The sequence below is a fragment of the Dasypus novemcinctus genome, chromosome 1 (assembly GCF_030445035.2).
Source record: "Dasypus novemcinctus isolate mDasNov1 chromosome 1, mDasNov1.1.hap2, whole genome shotgun sequence".
NCBI lineage: Eukaryota > Metazoa > Chordata > Mammalia > Cingulata > Dasypodidae > Dasypus > Dasypus novemcinctus.
The window spans coordinates 7,445,063-7,468,993 of record NC_080673.1 but is presented as its reverse complement, the minus strand read 5'-3'; the positions used below and the strand labels follow the sequence as shown (position 1 = coordinate 7,468,993).

The window sequence follows — 23,931 nt, the reverse complement described above, 5'->3', positions numbered from 1 at the left end:
GACGGCCTGCGTCCGCACTGCGGGCATTGGCTGGGCAGCACCGTAATTGCCAGTGACAGACATTCTTTTACAAAGATAAGTTCTCACCTAATTTGTGTGAAGCAGTCCCCAAAGAATGTCATGGTAACAGCCGGCACATGTGCAATATTGCTTTCAAATAACAAGCATGTGGCAAATGCCAAATACGAATTTATGGAAATGACATCTGCAATTGAAAAAAAAAAAATATGCCTCATAAAAACCATGAGGGATTCTGCTTTTCTGGTAGTTTTGTTTGTTTTGTTTTGTTTGGGGCCGATGCCCTTTTAATCTAAGGTGACTACTTTATCACTCTTCTGGATGTGTGAGCTGTCGTGGGTACTTTAGCAGGAAGGACTGGGTCATACAAGGGGCACCTGCAAAGGCAGCAAGTTCAGAGCTATAACAGCAGTTCAGAGTAAAGGACTGATACAGAAACTCTTGGTGTCTCACACCTTCTCATACCTAATTTTTAAAAAAAGTTTATTTATTTACTTTTGAAAGTTTTTTCTTTATTTATCCCCCCCACCCGAGATGGTCCTCCCATCTGTCTACTCGTTGTTTGCTCGCCTTCTCCAGGAGGAACCAGGAACTGAACCTGGGACCTCCCACACGAGAGGCAAGTGCCCAATGGCCTGAGCCACATTCACTCCCTGCGAGCTGTGGCGTCTGCTGGCATGTGGCATCTGCTTGTTATAGCAGGATGCAGCGTCTGCTCATCTTCTTTTAGGAGGCACCAGAACCTGAACCCAGGACCTCCCAAGTGGTAGGCAGGCATCGAACTGGTTGAGCCATATCTGCTCAATACCTCATCTCCCTATACCTACTTTGATTTACTTTTTTTTTTTTCACTTGAGGAAGGTTTAACAAATTAACTGGATGGTCTGTTAAGGAATAATAACAGTAATTACCCTTTCTGTAGTGCTTCCTGTGTATCAGACACCATTCTCAATGTTTCACTTAGATTGATTCATTTCATCCTCACAACAGCCTAGGAGGTATGTATAGTTGTTATTCTCCTTTTACAGATGAGGAAACTGGGGCATAGGGAGTCAGGAAGTTTGGAGCTGGGATCTGAAGACAGGCTGTCTGGTTCTAGCCTGTGCTCTTAACCCCTGTACTATACAAAAAAGGAGTGTGCAAGTAAATATTATGAATTTAAAGCCCTTGGCACAGTGAGCAGCCAGGTAACGTACTTCCTTTCGTTGTTGCCACTGTGATCACCCTCATCTCTGCACTGTGGACTCAAGTCAACCCTCTCGTGCAGCAGCTATCTGGATAATCGGATCCGTATACACAGCACTGGGAATCAGGGCATCCCACCAGAAATCATTTTCCTCGGTGACAAGGGATCCCAAGCTCCAGCGTATCCCTGGTTTCTTTTCTCATGCCCATTATCATTCAGTATAAAGATCTGCAGTTGCATAATTGAATTAAGGACACACAGACTTGTTTATTTTTAAGCTGCAACTCGAAAACATCGCTTGCCTTTTCTCACAGCGCTTAATTCATTCTGACAGCTTTACTGAAAATGTGGAGTGTACCAGTGCCCCCTCTCCAGGCTCTGCCCCTGAGGGAGTAAGAGGTGTGGAGAATGCCGACACGGTGAAACTCCCCTTGACCCGTATCTGCATCTGTGCCTGTGATGAAAATTCATGAGCTGCCTCTTTCCTTGAAAGTGAGCAGGATCCTCCAGCTCCTTTCCGAGCACAGCAGTGAGAGGAAGCCTTCCTGGGAGTCTCGAGGCAGAGGACACAGTCACCTGCCTAGCGCAGGAGGCCTGGGGCTCCGCTCACGAGGGGCTGCCCTTCCCGGCGGCAGGCCCTGGCAAGCCCCTGCTCTGGGTGCCCCGTCCCATTGCCTACTGGTATGATCTCCAAGAGAGGGACCCAAGCGTTTATCAGTGCCACCTTGTTTGCCTTCCTCTGGGAAGGATTTGTGTGGGGGTTTTTTTCCATTTCAATAGTTTAAAAAAAATGCAATGTTTTAACTTTGCAAGTCTGAATGAACCCTTACTTTGGAATGAACTGATTATTGTAACATTCACTTAAATATGTTCGTAATAATACACAGGAATAACAGGACCTTTGCTCTAGTGCTGATAAAAATTCCCCTTCAAAACCAATTTATGAAACTCTAAAATGTAGACCATCTTTCTACTTAATCGGTCAGGTTCTGCATCTTCTTCAGATCTGCCAGGATCATCCTTGTTGGCCCATGTCTCATGCAAGTGATGTTTTTTTGGGGGGGAGCATGCTATTTCCTCTGCAGAATGGACTTCTTTGCTTCTCTCCCTCTACTCATTCTTTCAAACTCTGCTCTGGCCTCAGTTTGTAAGCCTCAGAATTTTCTAGGTTCGGTTACTTTTTTAGTTCATACTATCTTCTTATACTAACCTGGAGAACAAAGTGGCACGCCTGGGTTCCAATGCAAAATACAGCAGTGGAAGAGGGATATCCATTCATGTATTCCACAGCCGTTCCTGAGTTCCTGTGATTGAGACCCTGTGTTAAAGAATTCAGGGGGCAATGATGCCGACACAGTTCCTGCCCTAGTGGAGTTTTCAATCTTAAAAGTGAAACAAGGGAATATGGTTCTATTATCTATGTCACAATTTGATATTCAAAGCCATAAATTGTATTGCAGCAATTTTGAAATATGAATTGTTTATATGTATTTTTGGGTCATGATCACATCACTTCTTGTTCAATCTTGTTTCTTCCCTAATTAACTTAAATTGTCAGTCCTAGCCTCTTAGTAAGCAGACGAGCCCGTTGAGATGACTGGTAGTTTCATTACTGTCTTATTACTTACTGTAGAAAGAATGCTGAAAACGTCCTCTTGTAAAGCTAAATTTTATTCATGCAAACAAACCACATGTGTACTCCTAGCAACTCGACATTCTTGCAAACTTTATCTAGTAAGAGTGATTTCAGTTTTAAAACCATAGAGCATCCATTTGCAGTTGAGGTATATGAGACTCCAAAAAGCATGACAAATTTAACAATTCATAGAAATCCTTCAAAATTAATTTGTAATCAAAACAATCATTTTGTAAATTGCAAAATGAAGGGTGAGATTTATAAAGATGAGAAATGCCAGGAAGAGTTAGCTGGATGATGATGTAAAACTATGTATTAGTGTACAACCTAGAATGATGCTCAAATGCTTGATTTAAACAAGACAGGAGTTTATCAATCTCTTGCTTAAAAGCTGAGGGCCGAGAGGAGCAAGATGTTTTCACCCCTGGGTTCAAGATGACTGTTCTAGGTCCAGACAAGACATCTGCATTCCAACCAGTGGGAATGACCCGGGGCAGGGTAAGTCCATTCTTTGCAGGGGAGCAGCCCGTAAGAGGCACACCGCGCTTCCACTTGTGTCCCCTTAGCCACAGTTTAGTCATGTGGCCACATTTTCAAGGGAGGTTTGGAAATGGAGCCATGTAGGCTAAAACTTCAGTGCTCCAGTAAAAGAAAAAAGGAAAAGAAGTACGTGGAGGGTACCAGCAAGCTCCGCCCTGGGCGGAATCCTCTGGCATAAAGGCTGTGCCATTTGATTAAAGTAGATTCCATGCTAAGGAAGATGTCAATGGCTCAGATTCTAGGTTCTAGAGTGAGTTCTTAACTATTCTCTGATGACAGAGCCAGTATGATTTAGAGTAGCAATCTAGAAATAAGAATTGCGTAAGCATATTTTGAGTCAGTACCTATATGTCTATCTATTTGCTTTGTTTTGACTTCAACAATGTGAAAATTTAAAGTCTGGGTAAGACTCGGTATCTATTCAATAATAAAGTTCTTGCCTTTTTATGTTATGGAGTATTCTAGATAGAAACACCAAATGTGTGTGTGCATTCTCCACTTTGGGTCATCTAGTTTTGCAAAACTAATGATTTACCAACATATTTCGTACATGATTAAAAGTACATTATTAAAAGTTTTTGATTCAACAGACACATCTAATTTAATATGAAAGAACAGACTCTGTTTCTTTGAGAAATCTGCTATGAAGATACATTTTACACTTGAAGCTAAACTTTTCAATAATTTATTTTCTCTCTGGGCTGCCTGAGATTCTAAATTGCTCAGATTACCGCTGGGGTGCATGGATGACCTCGTACCAGGGCACACCTGATGGCAATTGTTTATATATAGAACACAGTCCTGATCAATCTCTGACACTTACCACTGACTTCCCGCTGCTCAAAAATGTGCACTCTAATAGCATTTGTATGTTTTCTTTTCCCTCAAGATTTCAGATTCTTTCTCTACAAGAACATGGAAAATTAGAATGAACATCATAGACTCCAAAATAGAAATAGACCAAGCAATTTGATTGTATTCCAAGATACTTCATGGTATCTATTAAATGAAAATGTCTTATATATATATGAAAACATACATCTAAATAGATATGTAGATATTCAAAGACTTACTTATGCATCCACAGTTCACAGATTTCAAACTTATAAGAATGCCACTTATCATTAACCCCTCATGAGAAGTAAATCTTCAAGATTTTGAATCTGGAATAACTTTTAAGAAGAGTCAAACAATAACAAAACAAAATTTAATTAATTGAGGCTAAAAATTTTGAGGCTAAAAATACAACCTTTTGGAGAGCAACTTCTCCAGCATCTGATATTTCCATAAAATAACAACTTTGATGTTAATAATTTTAAAGTGTTCAAATCACTGTATTAGTCAGCAATTAAATGAATGTTAAAATGCATTATTCAATTTTTTTAAAAAGGAAAATATATGAAGATATAATAGTTTAACCTGTTTAAGCAGCTGGTAGAAGGATTTGCATGGTGGCAATTGAAAATCATTTACCAATTTTACTGTTATTATTTTTAAAGACTGGTAGTATTTTACTCTGTCCCTGAGGCAGAAGGGAGCAAGACATTCTATGAAGCATCTGATGAGCCTTTGTGCTCTCACTGCTGTGACACTGAGGTGTTAAAAGTATATAGACACGGAAACGGACTTGGCCCAGTGGTTAGGGCGTCCGTCTACCACATGGTAGGTCCACGGTTCAAACCCTGGGCCTCCTTGACCCGTGTGCAGCTGGCCCATGCGCAGTGCTGATGCGTGCAAGGACTGCCTTGCCACGCAGGGGTGTCCCCCGCGTAGGGGAGCCCCACACGCAAGGAGTGCGCCCCGTAAGGAGAGCCGCCCAGCGCAAAAGAAAGTGCAGCCTGCCCAGGAATGGCACCGCCCACACTTCCCGTGCCGCTGACGACAACAGAAGCGGACAAAGAAACAAGACGCAGCAAATAGACACAGAGAACAGACAACCGGGGGAGGGGGAGGGAATTAAATAAATAAATAAATCTTTTAAAAAATGTAGATAGACAAGGAAGCAGATGAGCAGGGAGCAGATGTGCCTCAAGCAGTTGGGCACCTGCCTCCCACATGGAAAGTCCCAGCTTTGGTTACCTCTTAAAGAAAACACAGATGGACAACCAGCAAACAATGAGCAAAAAAACAGTGGGCAGACAGCAAGTAAAAACAACAAGCAAACAGACAAGGGAGCCATGGCGGGGGGCGAGTAGATAGACAGTGAACCCTAAGTTAAACCATGGACTGAAATTAATAGTACAATTATAAAACTGTGCTTTCATCATTGTAACCAATGTACCACACCAACAGAAGATGTTAATAGTAGGATGGTATATGGGAATTTTGTATTTTATGCAGGATTGTTCTGTAAACCTACAGCTTCTCTAATAAAGAAAATAGTGACTCCTGATAACATACACAGGTATCGTTTTTTTGGTTTAGTTTGGTTTTATCTTAAAAAATGGGAGACACCTGCTAGAAAATAAAGCGACTGGTTGCAAATCTAACCCAAACATGAGAGCACACATGGTCCATTACCTGATGGCTGGCTTCTTGTCATTCAGGTGGCCTCAGATGCCCCCTCTTTGGGCATACCTGCCCTAACCACGGGATCTGAAGTTGTGTCCTGCTGCCCCACTTCACAACATTACCTAAAATCATCTTGTCTGTAGAGTTATTTGTTTATTGCATGTCTCCCCATCAGAATATGAGTTCTATTACATCAGGGACCCTTGTTTATCTTGTTTGAGCTGAGTCCTCAGTGCCTTGGCCAAACTGCTTGACTGATACCTGGTTCTCAGTAAATATTTGTTGAATGGGTGAAGCAATCAAGGCACTCCCTAGTTGGAAGTATTTAAATGCACCTACAAATACCTAATAAATACTTGTTTTGTACTAGATGTTTACAATGTCTATTTTACCTTCTATATATCTCTTAAATTTGTCCATTTCTCTCTAGCGCCACTGCCTCCTGCTTCTCCACGTTACCATCTCCTCTTGCTTGAGCAAGTGCCATAGACTTCTCTCCCAGTGTCCAAGATGTGCCAGGCCCAACAAACATCTCCCAACCCATAGACCTCACCGAGGCAGAGAGATTTTTGTTTTGAAACATAAGTCCTTGCCTAGTCAACGTCTATTGAAACTACTTCAAATGTTCTCCTCCACTGGACCTACGCTTTCAACCTGTCCTACAAGGTCTTGTAGAGTCTGGGCTCTAACTGTTTCCAGCCCTCTTCGGCTGTGTTCCCCCTTACCCTCTGCACGCAGCTACCATGGTCTTCTTGGGATCGCTTTCTCGGAGGACATTTTCCTTGTTGTGTTGCCTTACTGAAATGTTCCCTCAGCCCTTCCTGTTTAGCTAGTTACTGATCTTCTGGCTGTAAGCCCAGTCAGTGCCCATATCATTCAGAAGCCTGTTGATAGGGAAAGAGGCTAAAGGTGCTAAAATAAGGAATGCAAAGTTGTCCTTCTCTGCATTGCTCCCTTCATTACTTCTTAAGAACAAAAAAATGAGGTTCTGTTGGAGAACCTCCATCTCCACGCCGCATCACAGTAGCCACAGCCACGGAACGTAAGCTAATATCCCCAGCGAATAGTACGCAATCAGCCACAATTAGGCCCTCTCGCCCCCAAGTAGCCATACTTTGAGACCTGAGAGGGTAGTAAGGTTGTAGACAGTTCTTCAAGTATTTAGTCATTCATGCATTCATTCACTTAAAAATGCTTCTTGGCACTTCATATGGGCCAAGGACTGCGCCATGAACTTTCATGAACCCCTCCTCGTGCTGATCCTCCTTCTTGTGGTATACGTTCCTTCCTTCGCGTCTATCTTCTTACACTCTGAAGTCTCTTGGGGAAGTCCTTCTCTTCTTTCGCGGCCCAGCTGAAATGTGACCTCTTATCTGAAGCTTCCCTGAACTCCTTTTGGTTGAATTAATTGCTCCTTTATCTGCGCTCTCAAAGGACTTGGTCCACACATTTGTAAAAGCACTTATCACGTAGCATTATAACTATTTGCATCCGCGTGTCCTTTCTGGACTTATTTCCTCTGGGGCAGGGACCGTATCTTATTCATTCCTAAATCCCTTACTCTCATCTCATAATTGCATCCTGGCTCTCATCTCAGTACTTGGCCTGTGATGGGCACAGGCACTATTTAAATATTTGTTGTTGCGTAAACGCACAGGGTTCCTCAAACATCCACGCATAGTGCCATGAGTGCCAAGATGTAAACAATCATTGAACATGTTTTATGATCTTTTCCAGATGATTTGTTAAATAAATCCTCATGACATTCCTGCTTTTTTTAAGGCATCTTCCACTCTGGCCCAAATTCCCAATGCATAGAAAAGACTAAAACAATAGAAAAATACAAACTTTGTAAAAATCAGGGCAATAAGAAATCTGAAAAGCAAGTGGGAATGCAACTATCCTTGGAAATGAGGCTAGGTCACAAAGGAAGCATCTGAAGAAATAGCACAAGAGTACAGGGACATTCAGGGGGACAAAACACGAAAGTGACAGGAATGTGCGAATATAGAAAGGCAACATAAAACTACTCTTAAAAAATAGATACCAAGCGGGTTTTCTCACAACACAAAGCAAAACGAACTAACCCAGTAGCTCATATGAAGTAACGGTGGAAGGGGCAGGAATTGGACACCGCCCCCGCCCCATCCTGTCCCTGCACCAACCTTGATGTCAATCTCATAACCTTTGAGGTTTAGTCAAATCTGTGGCTTGCTCATATCTGATGGATCTTTAAGAATAGACAGGTTTAAGTCTGCTACAAACTGTCAGGGGATCATTGCAATTATCTAGCTTGATCTCAGGCCCTCTGAATGATAGGCAACATCTGTTTAACTCTCAGATGCAGACATGTTGCTGAATACTCCTGGAAAAAATGGATCCAGCCTGGAATCATCCAGACATTCTAAATCAGTTCTGGTCAGGAGCGTGGACGACGGTTGAGTTATGCAATGGAGGACGTTTTGCTTGCACGCTCCGTGCCCCATGAGGTCCCTCTTTCAGAATGGTCCCTGACAGACATCCGTGCAGTTGGCACTTGGGGTTGCCCAGAATGTCTCCAAATTTGGACTATATAAAGGGAATCTGATGAGGTGGACCGGAGGCAGGCACCTATTCATAGCCTGAAAGGATAATTCTGTGATGATCATGTCTTGCTCCCGATTCTACCAGTTAATCTTGCTTTGATTCACTTCCGTATACCTTTTACACAGCCTGGAGAATGTTCACCTTTTGGGTGAAAAGCAAATAAAATCGGATTGCATCCACTCAACCCCCACCTTGATGGTGGCCTGATGGAAGATTGAAAAACTCAAAGTGGGCCACTAAAGGAAATAGTTCCTTTTTAAATAGTGTGGACAAGTCAACAGCACCAGATGATGGGAACCCTTGTTGAATTCAGGAAAATTGTACTTTAGCATTATTTGTACTTATCATAGTATTAAATCCTAGTGAATGATGAAAAGATTGTTTGAACTCAAACAAGAGAAAATATTAGACTCGTCTTTGAAGAGAAAGAAATGAATGACCTTTTTAAATTGGTCTGCTAGCTTAACCTTAGTATTTGGTTAGGTGTGGATATATGATATTAATCTCGGAAGTTCTCCAGAAGAGTAGCTGATGCTGGTAATGAGTACAATGAGTGGGAAGGTCAGATCAGTCTGCTTATATGGCAGATGGTATATCTAACAGGGAAGTGATAGATGAAAGACCTTTGATTCTATATTGTACAGGGCTCCCTCTATCTGGAATCTACCTATCCCCTTTTCTGCCCCAGGTATTATTAATTAATATTAATTTCCTCTAACTCTGTGGTAGGCAGAGTAGACTAATGCTTTCCCCCTCCGCCAGCATACACACCCGTGGAAGATGGCCACTTCCTAATCCTGGGACCTGTGCAAGTCAGTTGAGGCTCCTGAGATGGCACGGTTACCCTGGATGAGCCAGATGGGCCCAGGGTAGTCGCAAGAGCCCTTTTAAGCAAAAGGAGGTGGAAGAGTCTGTCAGATTCATGCTGTGAGGAAGACTTGGGCAGCCATTGCTGGGTTCAAACATGGAGGCCAGGCGACCAGAGGCCCAGGAACGGGGCAGCCCTGGGAGTGGGAGAAGGCCAGGAAATGGAGTCTCCTCACGAGCCTCTAGAGGGAAGGCAGCCCTGTGATGCCTCCTTTCCAGCCTGTTCTGACTTCCGACCTCCAAAATGTAAGATGATCAACTCGTATTGTCTTAGCCACCAAATGTGTGGTCTTCATTACGGTAGCAGTAGAAAACTAGGACAGATCCCTTGGCACCATTTGTCACCGTCTCTCCTGTGCCTCCACGGCACTGTACATACAATGAACAGAGCTTCCCACGGTGTGATAGTTATTTGTCTGTGGTCTGCCTTTGCACACGTCGCTCCCTTGATCACTGGGCTGTGGTGGGGTCTTTTTCACCCTTGTTCCCCTAGTGCCCCTTCCAGAGCCTTTCAAAGGCCCTAGCGCCCCACCAGCCTGCTACCAGGAACATAAAGACATCCAACAGGCTCATCTGTCTTCAGGAGTTGCCCACTTCGCCTTCTATTCCCTGTTTCAAGCCGCTCTTGCGTCGAGTTTTCAGCCCCTGGGCTCCTGGTTCACTCTCCCAACTCCAGCTTGAAGTGCTTCCCATTTTGCTGAAGCGTGGGGACCCACGCCTCTCACTCTGACCGCCGATACTGTCCACCAGGTCCAAACCGCCCTTTGCTCTCCAGCCAAGACCCAATTTCTCCATTTCCTTCAAATAAATCAGACTCTCGCTACTAGTAAACACTGAGCAAATTTTCAGTAAGTAAATGGGGAAATGCAAAATAGTATAAAGATGACTTCTTTTGTTAGGAGTTGGGGTAAATAGTCAAAGGCATCAAAACATTTCCGTTATCTAATGAGGCTGCATTCTCCATGGCACAGCTCCAGAGCTGTCTGTTTTTTTAACCTTGAATGACATCGTCAATGGTTTAGGTGGTGTTTGGTGCTCAGCGTGTTTCTGGATGATAATAAATTACTAAAGTTTTGTATCATTGCAGTATTATATTCCTTCTGGTTTTCAGTAAATACTAATGGTGAAGATATATTTTCTCTTTTTTAAATTTTTTTGTCTTTACTTTTTTAATGTTACATTCAAAAAATATGAGGTCCCCATATACCCCCCACCCCCCTCACCCCACTCCGCCCCCATAATAACAACCTCCTCCATCATCATGGGACATTCGCTGTGCTTGGTGAACACATCTCTGAGCACCGCTGTACCTCATGGTCAGTGGCCCACATTATAGTTTACACTCTCCCCAGTCCACCCAGTGGGTCATGGCAGGACATACAATGTCCAGTAACTGTCCCTGCAGCACCACCCAGGACAACTCTAAGTCCCGAAAATGCCCCCACATCACATCTCTTCCTCCCACTCCCTACCCCCAGCAGCCACCATGGCCACTTTCTCCACACCAATGCCACATTTTCTTCGATTATCACTTTCAGATATATAAGGGAAAGAGCCTTGTTTTAGGAAAAAGTGTAACAGAGCACATCACATCTCCTGAGACTAAAAAAATCTCTCTCTTCATTGCAAATTACCCAATGATAAAAATTTATATACTATAATTACTCAAAACATGGTAAGGAGGAATGAGATAAAAAAATATTACCTGGCAATTCAAAAAGTCTTTATGGTATTCTCAGTTTTGTCAATAACCTTGGGAACATCATTTAGTCCCTTAAACCGCGATTCCTCATCTCGGATGAAATATATGAAAAGGGTAATCAATCTTAACATTCTTTGATTCTTAGTAGTATTTAGGATATAGCATGACTCAAATAGGAACATTCCTTCTCCTATTCTTAATGTTAATCTGGGGACTAGGTTTATGGTCATGTTCAAAAGTGATTTTAAAAACTTGAAAGAGACCAGAAAAAATAAATACAATGATAAATTGAAATAAGCCTTATGAGGTAGATTAAGTGAGTCGATGCTACTTTGTTATTAGAATAGGTTCACAGTAGATGATAACCCTCAACTCCCTAGGAGCACAATAATGAATATGGAAGGAAGACTTTATAAGCTTGAAAAAGCAAGAGCAAGGATAAAAGTCCACTAACTTAGGCTCCTTTTTTCAGCTCTAATCTGTGTGTGGTTTTTTCCTATTATTTTCTTTGTATTGCCTACCACCAGACTGAGTGAACCTGAGCAGCAAACGATATCATCTCTTTTTATCACCATTCATATATTTATTTTACAGGCTGATTGTGTGTGTACAAAACCTGTAGAGAGATTTCATTCTGAAATGGGGAAATCCTCCTTGTGGAATCAGAGGTGACTTCTTTAAATGGATAATCTAATGTCACATTTCAGCTGGAAGTCTAGCCTGTTCCAAATACCCAAACTCAATTTTTCACATAGATTTTAATTATTTTTTACCCTTTATATAATCTGAAAAATAGTGGCTGCACATAAATTTTCCGTGAAATCTGTAGTAGATATGTTTCATACTTCTCATAAACTGAAATCATGTCTCAGCATTTGTTTTGGGGGACCTGAGTGTACAAGTAGTGTTGAATATCTCATCTGAAATTCAGCAGGATTTTAGGAGCGCTTATGATCCTTACATATGAATGAAAATGCTGAAGAAAATGAAGATCTCTGCTATATTAATTTTTAAAGATTTTATTTATTTATTTGTCCCCCTCCACAGGCCCCGTTGTTTGCTCTTGCTGTGTGCTCTCGTCACCTATTCATTGTGTGCCTCTGTGTCTGCTCATCTTCTTTCTTTCTTAGGAGGCACTGGAAACTGAACCCGGGACCACCCAGGTGGAAGGGAGGCACTCAATCACTTGTGCCACCTCTGCTCCCTGCTGGTTGTGTCTCTCATTGTGCTTCCTCATTGCATCATCTCACCACATCGTCTCATCATGTCAGCTTGCAGTCTCGCTCATCTTCTTTCGGAGGCACTGGGAACTGAACCTGGGACCTCCCGTGTGGTAGGCAGGTGCCCAATTGCTTGAGCCACATCTGCTTCCCTCTGCTGTATTATTTTAAGAAAATTTTCCTCACGAGGCTTTCACTGTTCTCTAGTTAGTAATTTAAATTTAAAATAGAGACTATATTTCAAAGCGTAGGTGAAATGTTACTCCATATAAGCGGCTAGAGACCAAGCTTGCTTTCTTCTGGAGGCTATCACAGAGTTACTTTCCCATTTGAGCACAAGGCAGAACTCTTCCCCATTGTAATAGGCCTGGTGGCTGTAATATTTCACCCATTTTCAACTATAATAAGCTTTTGAGTATCTGAAGCTACAAGGTTTGTGTTTTTCATCCAATTTGTTTTAGTCCAAGGAGACACTGATGGGGTAAAGTATAAAACAGTTCACAGGAGAATTTCAATATTGGTTTCTTCACACCTGCAGTTTTTGAAAAATAATCTTTTTTTCTAAAAATAAAGTGAAATGTTTACAAGGAACTAAGGAACTTATTTTTTCCCCTGCCTCAACCAATTTATAGGATTGAGCTGAGCATTCTAGAAGCAGGGGGTAAAACAAAAACCAGCTTTAGGAGATTTAACAAGCATTTGCCAATAGAAACATATATTTATATATTTTTTATACATTTTCCTTTTCTTGAATGGTTATTGAAAAGCCTACTGGGTTGAGTATATTAAAACTTACAGTAAATAATGTTTCTTTTCCATTGATTACATTATTCAATGCTTAACCATGAAATTTTACTCTCAAAAATTCACAGTAAAAATATGGGAAGTAAAAAATGAGCATATGCACCAAAGCATGATATAGCATTTCTTAGCTTTCTACTCTTTGATAAGGGCAATTCCTTTAGTTTATTACTGAAAAAATTTAAGCTTACCTTAATGTAAGAGTACAAGAGTCATAAAATTTTCACTACATATTATATCTCAATAATTGATTTTCGAGATAACTGTAGGAAATGTGCCATGTATTTGTCATTAGAACAAAAACCATTCAGGGACATTTTACATTATTTTTTTTGTTTCAGGACTTAATCTGCCAAATACTTCAGTACTGTAAGGAAGTGCTCTGATCTGTATATTTCATAGCTACCTATGGCAAAAAGGAAAAAAAAAAACACCAAAAAAGTATTATAGACCTCTAACCTAAATCAATAATTATGACCAATTACTGATGCTTAGTAAGAAGATAAATCACAAATAGCCAAATACAGAGTGATTAGACAAATATTATTTCACTGCTCTTGGGTTTGTGGCATTTGCGAATTTCTACTATGGTTTTGATGGCAGTGAAAAGGAAGAAAAATGGGAAAGTATGCAAATAACTTCAGGAAGGCAAAGAGGAAAAAAGTGCAAATTCCCCATGGTTTGAAACCTCTAAGAACAAGAAATTTTTATCTGTTGAATGTTTCGTAGTTTGGAGTCTGCTCTCCTAGATCTGAGCCTTTCATAGGTAGGATTTAGTCGTTATTAAATAAGCCGTTTCATTGAAAGTTGGTTTGCCCTACTTAATTTAACCAGTGTTTTCACTGACACAAAGTTACTGTCATCGTAGCCTTTGAGCGCCTCTGTTTTGGCATTTCCAGCAGGACTGTTGTCTAAATTGGGGGACCTTGGGAAGCAAATTCAGCTGAGACGTCCAAGTACATTTTTACTTGTGAAGCATAGTTACTGAATTCCACCTGGATTTGCCTGTTGTTGCAGAGAGAGACTTTGTAATTACCAAGGGATTGTAGCAGGATATGAAAGGAACTGAAATCAGCCTTCTTGCAAATCACACATGTATTCAGCACAAACTTAGGAAGAGTCAGCTGGGAAGTGAGGCCGAAGTGTCTGAAAATGTTAAGGGTTCAGGCAGAAGGTCCTGCCTGAAACTCCTAATTAAAGAAGAAAAAATCGCTTTTAAAGAATGTCAAGGACTGTCATTTGTATTCTCCACCAAGAAAAGGGTCTTCTGAGGATTGTAAATGAGGTGATGGCACTGCCAAATACAATGGCTTTGTCCTTTTTTATACTCCAAAAGTAATGAAAATGGGGCTTAATGGTACATAAATAAAAAATAATTAAATAGAAGATAGTGGTAGTGGTGCATTACCTGAATTAATATACAAGATTAAGAGGCCAATAACCCAGAAACAACTTCGTTATTTTGGTGTTTCAGATAAATTAGACAACTCTCTCAAAGTAGAATAAAATGCAGCTTTCACTCTACCATTTTGATTCCAAGTTTAAAAACAAAACATTTCTTACAGACTATAGGTTTCTGGTGTTCTCTCCAGCATACGGTTTCAGCACATGTTCCTATTGAAACAAGCCAGATTATCAGTTTTACCTCTTCTGGGTATGTCTTTTTTAATTTAAGTTTAAAAATTGGTTTATTTACTAATTGACTTCCTAACCCAAACCACAATCAGTGATTCGTTTACACGTGCTGATTTTTATATCCATAGGTTATATCTCAACTTGCAGAAACTTTGACAAATGCATGGAGCAATGAGCCATATAGCATTGAGAATCTATAATGATTTGCAAGGCTGTTTCAGACTGGGTGATTTTGTAGACAGAAAACAAGCAAGTTGAATTCAGAAGTGGGGATCAGGCAGCGAGAACTCCAGTTGTAGCTAGCCAACATTATTTCTTGTAAGGAAAAATCATGTGTCCAATGGCTTACGGAAGTGATGCATGTTTTACTTTCCAACATTTGCTTAATAGGGATTTAGAGAGAAAATCAGAAACTACCCAATTTCTCATGAAACTATCCTTTCTGTGGTCATAAAGAAGTCTTCCCTGTCCTTGGCCATTTTTACGTCTTCCCTCTTTCTTTCTTCAGCTGGTCAATGACGCAGCACCATCGTCTCTTTCTTAATACCCATCCAAAGGCTCACCAGAGCCCTTGACATTAGACTTTCCCCAGCACTCTAGACCACCTTGATTTTTTCCTTCTTTGTACTTATTCAGAGAAGTTTACTGGTCACTTCAATACATCTAACCTCCCCCTGTTGTGGAATTTAAGAGAAGTTCAATTATTTGAGTATAGAGAGGCCAGGACTCAGGAATGATTTTGAGAAGGAAAAATGGTTTATTGACGGCCGGCCGGACTCGGGAGCTTTTTGTTTGAATCCCGAGCCCGGAACAAGATTTTCAAACGTCTTTTATACAGAGAGGAAAGGCCAAATCGTCTCTTTGTTTCAGTTCTCAATAGGCTTCAATTAGCATATATCTCTTCCACATCTTAGGTAAGCTTTTAGCAAGGACTCCAGACATTCTAGATAAGCCTTGGTTTTTGCATTTCCCCTAAATACTTAAAGTTTATAGCCCTTGCTTTGTTAAACATTTCCTGGGACTGGAGCCTGCTGTCACCGTCCCTAAGAGCAGGACTGCAGCTTCTTACCGTTCCACACCCACAAGTCAAACAACTTAGTTATTTTTGAAGAGACACAAGTCAAACAGCTTAGTTATTTCTGAAGAGACAAAGAGCCTTCCACCCATAGCCCACATCACCCCCACAGGTATTTCACATTCAAACACATCATCTCATCCTCCTGTCAGGCCAAAAGCCATGTCTTAGATACTTTCAGTGTTCTCTAGAGTAGCACCAGCCTACAGAAATATAATATACACCAGGTGTGTAATTTTATTTTTTCTGGTAGCCACATTTAAAAATGTAAGAAGAACCAGGTGAAATTTTAATAATATATTTGATCTCAATATATCTAAAATATTGTCATTTCAATATGTAATCAATATAAAATGATGAGATATATTACCTTCTCTCTTTTTTTTTTTTTTTTTTGCTCAAGGTCTTTTAAATCTGGTGCGTGTTTTACGTTCACAGCACACGTCAATTCAGACCAGCCACATTTCAAGTGATCAATAGACACATGTGACTATGGACGATGTACTGACAACACAGCAGCAGAGTATCTTTCTCTAAATTAATGTACTTGGATGATCCAAATAAAAATATTTATTGATACATTCTGGTATCATATCCAAAATGAGAATACATAATGCTCAGGTCATCTGAATCTTTTCGAAGTTCAATTAAGTTGATTAAGTAGTTCAAAGTTCACTCACCTTGTGTAGAACTATGTTGAGAGTAATCTTAGAACTCATGCCTTCAAAAGGACATTGTGTTTCATTAACAATTTAAGACATACACTTACATAGTGAGAAAATATTCTCAATATTCAGTTATCCGTATGAGACAACACAGCTCCAATTTAAGTATCTGGTGTATACAGATGTACAAGGAAAAACAAAGACAGCCACAGTAATCAACAGTAAGGGGAAAAGGCAGAGCATTAACCAGAGCAGTCAGATGATTTGCCACCCAGGGTCAGCCCTCCATCTAATTGGATGACTGGGGCTAAATTTTCTTGTGCTCTCTGAGCCTTTGTATCCTCTGTTGCAAGCTGAGGATAATCTTCCAAAACTTTTTTGAGGACCAAACAAGTAAAAAAAAATACGCAGAAGCAGCTTATAAACAGAAGACATAAGGCAAGTGGAGGCTATTCTAAGTACATTTGGATACATGTGGAACTGGTCATTTGGAACCTGCAAGCCTGCCATTTTTGAAGGGCATGTCTTGTTTTGTTTTTTCCTTCTCAAGCCTAAAGAGAAAGTGATTCAGTTTTCATGCACTGTTATATTCCAACTTCCACTACCATATTATTGAGTGTACGAATACTACTTAATCTATAGGAGAGTAAAAATAAGTAATGCAGGCAAAATTGTAAAATTTAAAATAAATTAACAAACTGTGATGCATTCATGGAAAACTTCACCTGGGTTCTTAGTAAAACCTGTGTCTGTAAAGTTCTTTTGAAAGTGCTATTCAGACATCAGGAACAGCATTTCTGATTTTCAAAAAAACAAGCTCGTCAGCATTTATTTGGAATGTTTACAGCATTATTAATAACTTCACTGTTTGGCAGGGAGGCATCATGATTAAAAATAACTTCTAAATGGTATAAAACTCCCTGATTCCCATCAAAGCCTGGTCCTGAACTCAGTATCCTTCTAACTTATAAAATGATCCTGGGCTTGGTGGAACTTCATTCCGTAGTTCGGGTTAAGCAGTTTGCTCTCGCTTGGAAAATATCCAGAAGCTAGAGCTAGGGCAGAATGTGGGGTCGTTTGGCTACTGTGTGAATTGAGCTACAGGGAGCACATTCCATCAGCTCTCCGCAGTCAGTGCTGCCTGCCTATTTGTTTCTGAGTGCAATAGTCTATGGTCTATAAAGCACTAAATGGTTGGGCCTTCACCACTTAGAGATCAGCCCTGCTCCCTTGGCAACTTCAGGGCCATTGAAATCAGTTGGAGTGCTGCTACTCGTATTTCCCAACTTCCATCTACAGGGAACTAGAGGCAGGGAATCTTCCAAGGAAGGCCCTCATTTATGGAAGCCCTGCCTTCCATTAAGCCAACAAAGAACTAATCTGGTGATCTTCAGGGCATGGCAAAAAGCCCATCTTTTAAGCTGAGTTTCAAAGAACAATACGTTCAGTGAGCACTCTCTTCCCTCAAATTCTTTAAAACTTTGCATGAAAATAATACGAAGGCTACTGTTTCTCCTTTCTTGCCTTCATGGTCTGCAATATTCATTTACTTACTGTTCTACCCCTTTATTTTACCTTTCTCTAACTGGCTCTCCTCCCACTTACAGGGTAAAAGATTGAAAGAGAGATTTTATGCTTGATTTTGTTTTGAAGTTTTCACCCTAAGACTGAGCCTAATATGAATGCCCTTATACATACCATAAATGCCCTTATGCATGTTCATTTATTTGTATATTCATACATCCAATACATATGAATTGATGCCTACTATAGGGCAGCAGTCATATTTAGATGCTGCAGATGGAGTAGAAAACAATATAAACAAAGCCCCCAGCTCCTTGCTGGTCATGGTCTATTTGGAGAGACAGAAAATAAACATATATGTGTGTGTGTATGTGTGTATGCACATACTTATCTATGTATGCCACCAAAAATTAACCATGGGGAAGCGGCTGTGGCTCCATCAGATGAGCTCCTGTCTACCATATGGGAGGCCCTGGGTTCATGTCCCGGGTCCTCCTTGTGAAGGTGGGCTGGCCCACCCGCTGCGGAGAGCCGCCGGCCTGCAAGCGCCACGGAGAACCGACTCAGCAAGGTGAAGGAACAAAAAAAAAGGGGGGGGGGGGAGAGACAAGTAAAACCACAGAGGAGAACACAGCAAATGGACACAGAGAGCAGACAGCAAGCAAGCCTCAAGTGGGGAGGGGAAATGAAATAAATAAACACAGACACAAAAGAATGCACAGCGAATGGACATAGAGAGCAGACAGCACACAAAAAGCCACAAGGCGGGGGCAGGGGAGGTAAAAAAAAAAGTTAACAATGGCTATGAAGAAAAATAAAGCAGGGAAAGGGTGGAAGATCTAACTTTTAGAGAATCATCTGGGGTCATCTCCCAAAAGAGGGGATATTTGACAAGAGAACTGAATGAAGTCACAGGAGTGAGCCTTGCAAACATGGGGGGTTACTGACCAACAAGTGCAGGGGCCCTAAGGCTGATGCATGCTTGGTGTGCCTGAGTAACAAGAAGAAATCCAGAGTGAAAGGAAGTGAGGTTGGAGAAATACCCAGCCAGGGTTAAGCCAGATAAAACCTTGAAAGCAATCATGCTAACTACCGTATTCTAAGTGTGATGGGAAGCCATTGAATGGCTTTGAGGATGTTGATCTGATCTATGATTAAAATGTTCACTGCATACAAATGAGATTTTATGGCTAAGAGATTTCAAAGTGAGTCTGGAGGTCTTTCTAGAGATTACTATGCTTATGTACATCTCAGCAAGATCTCATTGACTGCCACAGTAAACAATGCCTCAAAGGGCAGAGCTCCTGAGGACTCTAGAGACATCTAGACACTACAAGCAGGGCAGACAGAGACATCTAGACACTACAAGCAGGGCAGACAGACTCAGGAATCTGTCGATGGGCCTTACTTTGGAATTTTTGCTCCCCAAAGTAACATAGTTAGACTCCTTTATAATTTCCCTTACACATGGTTCTTCTGCCCCTTTTATTTGAACCTATAATTAGCACCACACTTGTTAAATATGTGTCCAGAGACTTAAATTTTTGACCTGTTGATATGTCAGTTGAGCACTGAATCTCAGCAGAGTTATAACACCTACTCTCCAGTCCATTGGACTCACCCAGGGCAACTAACTAAGGAGATGATGGACAACACCCATCCTAAAAAACTACTTTTGCAGTTGTAGACACTTTCTACAACTGCAAGAAAGAAGTTCCATCCATCTGCCCCATAGGATCTAAGCCCCTTCTCAATCAGAAACAGAGTGGGCATCACCATCCCCAAATCCTCAAGACTGGGGAATGAACAATGGACTAAAGTAGACTTCTTATTCTATTGCTCTATTACAGACATTATTATTACAGCAATGGAAGAACTCTCATCATTGATATAAGGGCAGTGGCCAACAGAGGTTCTGCAGGGAGGGAGAGGGAAGAACAGGTGTAATATGGGGCATTTCTGGACATTGGAATTGTTCTGCATGACATTGCAATGTTGGATACAGGCCATTATACATTTTGTCAAAACCTATATATAATTGTATAGAGCAAAGTGTAACCTATAATGTAAACTACAGTTCATGGTTAGTAGCAAAGCTTCAATATGTGTTCATCAATTGTAACAAAAGTACCATACTATATGGGAATCCCCTGTATTTTTAATGTAACATTTATGTAATTTAAAGCTTCTTTAAAAATTGAAAGAAAAAACATCACTGTAGAATAGCCAGCTGGTGAGGCAGACTAGATAAGCTGAGAGGTAATGGTCCCTTGGTCTTAGGCGGTGAAGACCAGTCAGATTCAGGATGTATTTTAAAGGAATATCCAACTGGATTTGCTGGTGAATTGGATGTGGGCTTTGAGGGAAAGGAAGGAGGAAAGCATGACTCGAAACATATTGTCAGGAAATTAGTTAATATATTTTCTTTGCAGGGCTATCAGGCACTAATCGTTACATAGATGTACCAGGAGCTAAGTAATTTCAACCTATAACAATGCTTACAAAAGAGAAATTTAGGGTGGGAAGAATTACTTACCATTATCCAATTTGCCGAAGGAATCACCATACAATTCTTTTAAATTGAAAACTCCTTTAGTACAAAGTGTGATTCAATTATTATAAAACCCATTTAGAAAGGATTATTCAGGACATAAGTAAAACCCCCTTTAATTAGGCATTGGGAGGGGGCTAGCCAAAGGCAGACCCAACCCTGACCGTCCAATTCAGGTAACCCTATGAAATCGTTCGCCCCAGGACAGAATGCCTGTGACCTTGGCACAGCTGCCACTGCTACCTCTGTGCACTCCTAAAAGTGTCTTGGGTGGTTTGGACAATCAATTACATGCCCAAACCACATCACACCTCAAGTATAAGAAATAAACACAAGTGGTTTAAATCATTTGCCAAACGAAAGGATAGAAAGACATCAATCTGGACACAATCTGAGAAGTAATTGGAGGAAAAAGATTTACCACTTCAGGGCCTGAGCCCAGTTGTTTCTGCTATGAGTGGCAAAGGATGCCATCCCTTGTCTACCTGTATTTATTTCTAGGTCATGCACTTACTAGGTGCCAGGTAGTCATACATGAACCTCCATAACAGAGATTGTACCTCTGATCATTTTGGAGCATTCCGAAACAACATCCCGGTCATATCAAAACCTACGACTTGCATCCTGTTGGGTCATAAACAAGAAAAGACGATGTTCAGTAAGAGGAACAGATCCCTATTAATAAGCACAAGAAACATAAACTTCCCAATCATTCTACCTAGAGGACAGGATCATCAAGATAGGCCTACTGCATCTGAGCTGTAAAAAAAAAAAAATGGCTAAATCACTGCCCCGGCTCTGGAGGGTCTGCCCGCTGTCCACCCACCCCATGGCCTGCCTGCTTCTTTGTTTTACTATCTGTACCACTACCGATCCTGACCGCTTTGATTCTAGCCAAGTCTAATGCTACCTTTTTCTTGATGATGAGCAGTGTTAACCATGAATGACATCTTCTTGCCTAATTCTTAGAGAGGGGAGTGTGGTGTTTGCCAAAATCTAGAAAATTATATTGTCATTATATTACTACTGGTATTTCTCCCAGCATCATCCATCATCATCAACAATAATTTTAAGTGCTATACGCTATTAAAGTGAAGAAGGAAAAAAAAGAAAAAGGTGACTATGTTTTTTATTCTAAAGGGCTTATAATGTGCAAATAGTTGCTGCTCATTATATTTGATTGATTCACATTTCTTAATGTAAGGGAATTTAAAATTATAATTAAGGCTTACAAAAGGTCTCATTTTTAGACAAATAATATTACATGACATTTTGTCTTTCAGCTAGGGATTTCAGGGAAGTTTATAAATATTACCTTGATAAACTTCACAAAACCCCTCTAAGGTTGTAGATATAAAACTAATTTGCAGATCGTTAATAAAAAAACATGCAATGAGATCAAGTGCTCTGTCCCAAGTCAAAACTTGTTCTAATAGTCTGTTCTTCCCAACTGGGAATAAGACCAAAAACTGCCACCACAATAGCTATATTTTATGAATTTTTTAATAAGTATTATTTCATTTCTTTGAATATGAATCAGTAAAGCAAGTAGAATACATTTTAATAATACCTCTTTTTTTCAGTTTAGACTAGTGAGGCTTACAGAGTTTAATCACTCCCTTCCATTCCCAATTATTTGAACACAGAATAGTGATCTTTCTACTTTGGGAGGAAGAGGAGCTGATGAAGTATGTAAGAGATACAATTCAGCACACCTATGTTTTAATGTAAAGAAGATTTTCTATAAATTTTGGGCTAACAAGAAAGTAGTTATATATTGCTACTTATTTCCACTTGTAAAGGTTATATTAAAGACAATTTATGAATTTTATTTTTGGCCATTGTATTTTATTCTGAATAAGCTTTATGAATCTTGATTTTAAAAAAATACCCTAAGATTAATTTGTTTTTTATATTGTGGGATACTTTTAGTAATGCAAACAGTAGGTCTTTGGTCTTTAAGATTATCAACTTCAATAATAGGAATTTTGTGTATCTGATTATCAAAAAAAAAAAAATTAGGGCACTCTTATCCACCTGTAAATTATTTTCATACTCTTTTAACTCAAAATAAATTACTTCCATATCCTGCATTAACCACAGCAAGGGAACAGAAGCTAAAAGCATCCTTTCTCAGTTGATTATCAACTCTCTTTTTCCCTTTTTTTTTTTTTTGCATTTTTCTTGCTCCTTCCTACTTCCCTGCATCTCCCATCCCCCACCTCTTAGGAGTAGTTTGATCTTACTCAGAGCTCTTCCATGTAGCACTCCTTTTAGGTCCTCTCATGCAGCAGAACTTTCTCCTCCACTGTTTTACTACCAAACCACAGGCCTCTGCCTGTCTTTCAAAGCAATGGGGAAATAATTCCCTTCTTATTTGTTGGTTCCAGTTCTGGTCAGAGGATCTATTTTCAAGATCATTGTGGTTTCATGAAGAATTCCAAGATTTAAAAGGAACTCAAAATAATTGATTTCCAGTTAGCCTATGCACCCATATCAACCTCAGTGAGTTCAGGTTCTAGAATGTTCTAGATGTTCTAGAACATCTGTGCCAATTCAACAGAAACAGTACAAGATATTAGCTAGCAAGCACTCATCTTGTGTCAGATTCTGCTCTATTTCACATAGATTGCCTCATTTATAGGCACAACAAAAAAAGGTGTTATTGCTATTTTATCAGTAAGGGTTAGATAACTAATTTGCCTGAAGCCACCTAGGTAGTAAGTGGTAGAGCTGAGATTTGAAACCTAATCTATCTGACTCTATGCTTTTTATCATTATGCTATATTTTCTCATATAAAAATTTTTGCCTACTTCATCTATTTTTAAAACAAAGTATCTTTGAAAGCAATCATATTTTTACAAGATTATGTTGAAATCCACTAGGTTTCAGCTGGAAAAGTGAACATTTTCTTTCCAGTTTTTGTTCTTCCGTGATTATCTTGCTCAACTTTCATATCACTATTAAGTAGGTTATATCAACTCCATTTTACAGATGAACAGTTGAGACTAAGAGAAAAAGATTGACTTAAATATGGACCCCCAACTAGTGTTTGGCATAGTCAAGATTCAAACTTTGATCATCTAAAATGTGGCTGATTATCCTTTCCAGTGTATATGCAATTGTCTAAATTATACCATCTGTGGTAGTTTGAGGCTGTAGGTACCCGAGAAAATCATATTCTTAAAGCTGGCCCATTCCCATGGGTATGAACCTGACCTTCTCATGAGGTTCCTTGAGGTAAGGGCCTTTTCTTTAAGTTACTTCAATTACGGCGTGGTACACAGTATGACTTAATCATCTTTCTGGCATCCTTTATAAATGGAATAAATGCAGAGAGAAAGTCACAGAAGCAGAGAGAAAGTGATGGAAGCCAGAAGCTGAAGCAATGTAACTGAAAGAGAAGGGAGAGA

The 23,931-nt window shown here is 40.2% G+C and overlaps 1 long non-coding RNA gene across 1 annotated transcript; it reads right to left on the bottom strand.

The window, feature by feature from the left end:
- Window positions 1-4,202: 4,202 nt before the first annotated feature.
- Window positions 4,203-22,983, bottom strand: LOC131280011 (uncharacterized). The gene is made up of 3 exons (XR_009187570.2): window positions 22,764-22,983; window positions 21,032-21,141; window positions 4,203-4,285 (listed from the first exon to the last, which is right to left on the bottom strand). It is a non-coding gene; the product is annotated as an uncharacterized lncRNA (long non-coding RNA).
- Between the last annotated feature and the right edge of the window lie 948 nt (window positions 22,984-23,931).